At 29.3% G+C, this 3,582-nt stretch overlaps 1 protein-coding gene across 1 annotated transcript in view; it reads right to left on the bottom strand.

Annotated features, from left to right (window-relative positions):
* The window catches only part of LOC106472710 (nucleobindin-2-like), a 35,352-nt gene extending 32,649 nt beyond the window's left edge, over positions 1 to 2,703 (bottom strand). Inside the window, exon 1 of the mRNA XM_022401253.1 lies at positions 2,418 to 2,703. The gene's annotated coding sequence lies outside the window, so the exon portion shown is untranslated. The remainder of the gene's footprint in view (positions 1 to 2,417) is intronic.
* Positions 2,704 to 3,582: the final 879 nt, after the last annotated feature.

Below are 3,582 nucleotides of genomic sequence, written 5' to 3' on the forward strand. Positions count from 1 at the left end.
CTAACGGGGCGTTGGCCTTTGGAATGGATTGCCTTGAGATACTGTGGGGGAAGTAAATTTAAGTGAGTTTAAGAGAAAGCATGATAAGTATGTGAATGATAAGGGCTGGCTTTAAGGTTTTTTTAAAAATTATTTTAATTTAGTTTAGAGGATGGAATAGCCGAAATAGACCAACAGGTCTCATGTTGTCACAAAAATCATGTTATGTTATTTGAAAGATCATTTCCAGCTGCTGGGTATCTAGCCAATACATTTGCGTCCTATTGCATCTCAAGTATTTGCATTATTGAATTTTATAAATGAAGCTAATTAATTTTTGTGTGGGATTCCTTATCAAGATTTTTCTGGAAGTTAAAATAAATAATATCCACAGGGAAACTCGTAGTTAAAGAAGCATTAAGAAAACTAAAACTCAAATTCATAACATTAGAAGATTATGTCTGAAAATCATGCAAACTAAAATTTATTAAATTGCACTTTTCATGATACAAGCAATACTTTCTGAAGACAAAGATCCTGGTTTTGCATATAATAAACATTATGCAAATAAAAAATCTCTTTGTCCATAACTTAAACCTAAATAAAAAATTATAAAAAATATGCAAATCATATATTTTGTACATTAATGTCAACAATGTAGGTTCTTCATTCCAAATATATATAAACAAAATTTAAACAAGTGTCATTCAAGCAACCCATTTTTGTACTCTTTCCAGTGCTGTCATCCTTTAAGTAATAAAGGAACCAAAACTTCACATAATACTAATCATCTAAATAATGTCTCACCAATACTTTCAAAATGTTTTAACAACTTTTCCACTTTCACATTTAAAATTAGAAATGGTTGTCAATGTGAAAAAAGAGAAGGGTTTACATAAGAATAAAATTTTGTTTTTTCATTTTTTATTAATCTCTAATCTCTATTTTTGATTTTTAATTTAACACTACTGCAATTCATATGGGCTTATTTTAAAATTACTAGATTTATTTATTTAATAGTAGAATTTAGTTACTAAAGTTATAGGACAACTGATCACGACACAATAGTCTATACAAGTATATCATAACCCCTTTCAAAATTGTCTTTATTGTCACATCAAAGGTAATCCCAAAAACATTATTTATAACTAAGTTCATGGTCTATTGTTCCTTTTTTGTGCTATGTTACAATAAACAAGGTTACGTTTTGCTTTATGAAAATTTTAAATCTGTAGCCATGTTTAATTTTTGAAAAATGGACAGTAGAATATAAGGGGAGGTTGTTATATGTATCAGAATATTCAATTATATATGTTCTTATGCTGAAATTACATACATCAATTTTCCTAGAGGAATTTCCATTATAATTCAGTCTCTTATTAATAATACGTTGAATATTTTTATAAATAATTTACATTACAACAAAATGCTTGAAAATTGTTGTCAGTACGAGCTTGAAACAGTATAATAAGTATATTGTTTTTTCAAATGTTCATTAACTAAATGTTAACATATTATTATTAGAAAACAAATTTAATTACTCTAGCCTAATCTCTATGTGAATGAGTAGTTATCAATTTATTTACTTAGTCCTATTTCTCAATTATGTATACGAGAATCAAATTGACATACGAGATGATATCAAATTATGCATCTGCTGTGATCTCCTATCCATATCAGCACTCTCAGTTCTAGCATTATGATTCACTGATAAACATTATAACAAAATTAGGCCTATTAAAGTATTCACTAGTTATAAAAATACAATAAGATACGTCTAACATGTATCAATTCTTATAGTTTTACTCAACTTTATTCTTATTTATAAGAAAGTGAAGCTAAATTTTTAAATACAACAGAAATATGGCAAGTATCCATTCCACACAAGTTTAACTAAAAATAAGAGATACATAAGCTAGTTAAACTCAAGTTAAAGTTCAAAAGAACATGTGTAAAATTATTAACATTTGCTTGCTTAATTCAAATACATAACGAATTAATACAAGACTTAACTGCAAATGTCTGTGTAAATATATAAAGTAAGAAACCTGCACCATATGTTTACTGGTAGTACAAGTAAGCTACTGAGAGTACTAGTAGTAACACTAATAGTACAGTGTTGTTCCTGTTAAGATCAAATAAATCTGAAGAAAAATAATTTAATTTACATTAAGCGAATAAGAACAAACAAATGATCTTGTGTATTATCAAAATAACGTAAGCTTAAAGTTGCCACTTGCACTGTTGTATGTACTATATACTGTCGAACTTCAATTTCAAACAATCAAATTCGAAATGATATTATCGTTCAATACCACAAAACTCTGCCACAGCAAACCTGGTACAATACTTAAAAATGCTAATATTAGTTTGATGCAAAATACTTATTTTTGTACAGGTATTCAGTATATTGAATTAAAACTATAGCCAAAATTTACCTTATCGAACAGTATTCTTCCTCTATCAAAGAACTTATTCAACTTCCAACTCTTGTAACACGTCACCTATTACTACTCCGGTATACCACGTTGAGCAAGGTATTCTAAACCACGTAATCTAAACAAACTAGTACAAATTCCGGAGGAAAAACCCTGTTCTAGATTTTTTTACTGCTGTTTCCCCACAGCCTTCTTCGGGAACATTTCGCTATACTTTTTAAAATCATTATTTTATTAGAGTTAAAATTAATTGTTAAAATGATTAATATTTTTTGAATATGGTAAAGTGCAATGCAAACATCATTTATTTTGTTTTCAGTTTGCGATGCATCTGTCTTTCGAAACCACATATGATTACTACTAATTAAGATAGTTGTTAAAAGATATCCAGGAATTAATATTTCAGTGAAAATAACCAACAATAGCTCGAATTATTATTTTTTTTTTTGTATTTTGAACTAATGTCCAGAGGAAAGACAGCCAGTCAGGAGTATTCTACAATCCACCCTCCATGGGATAAACTGCCACTCTCATAATACATTAACAACTTAAAATTAGGAATATTTTGTGGTACCGTACGGATTCAAATGTGGCTTGGCTGCTCCGTAATGCAGAACTCTACTTTACGGCCAACCCGCACCCAATTAAAAAAATTAAGCAAGTGCTTAAATAGAACACAATTTTAGTGTTATATTAGCAAATTAAATCATAAGTATAACTAAAAGTACGCCTTGTAATATCAGCATATTGTTTTTCTATCGGATTAGCATCCAATGATTTAATCATATATTCATTATAAGTGGAACAACATTTAATCATTTAAATCTAATGAACCTTTTTCTTTTTTTGCGTGATTGGATGTAATCTATATTTTGGTGGTTAAGTAACATAATGACTTGATGACTTGGACGCTCTACACGCAATCAGTTGTGTAGTGGAATTGAATCCCAAATCACCAAACATGCTCGCCTTTTCAGCTGTGGAGGTGTCAATCTTACTATTCGTTGGTAAAGAATAGCCCAATATTTGGAAGTGGCTGTCGCTTCAAAATTAGGGATGGGTATCGCAGATAGGCCTCGAATAGGTCTGCGCGAAATCGAAAAAACAGAGAAGTATGAGAAACATGATTATTATTATTTTGATTTCATTATTTTATTCAGGTTAT

Source organism: Limulus polyphemus, unplaced genomic scaffold (genome assembly GCF_000517525.1).
Source record: "Limulus polyphemus unplaced genomic scaffold, Limulus_polyphemus-2.1.2 Scaffold5542, whole genome shotgun sequence".
Taxonomy (NCBI): Eukaryota; Metazoa; Arthropoda; class Merostomata; order Xiphosura; family Limulidae; genus Limulus; species Limulus polyphemus.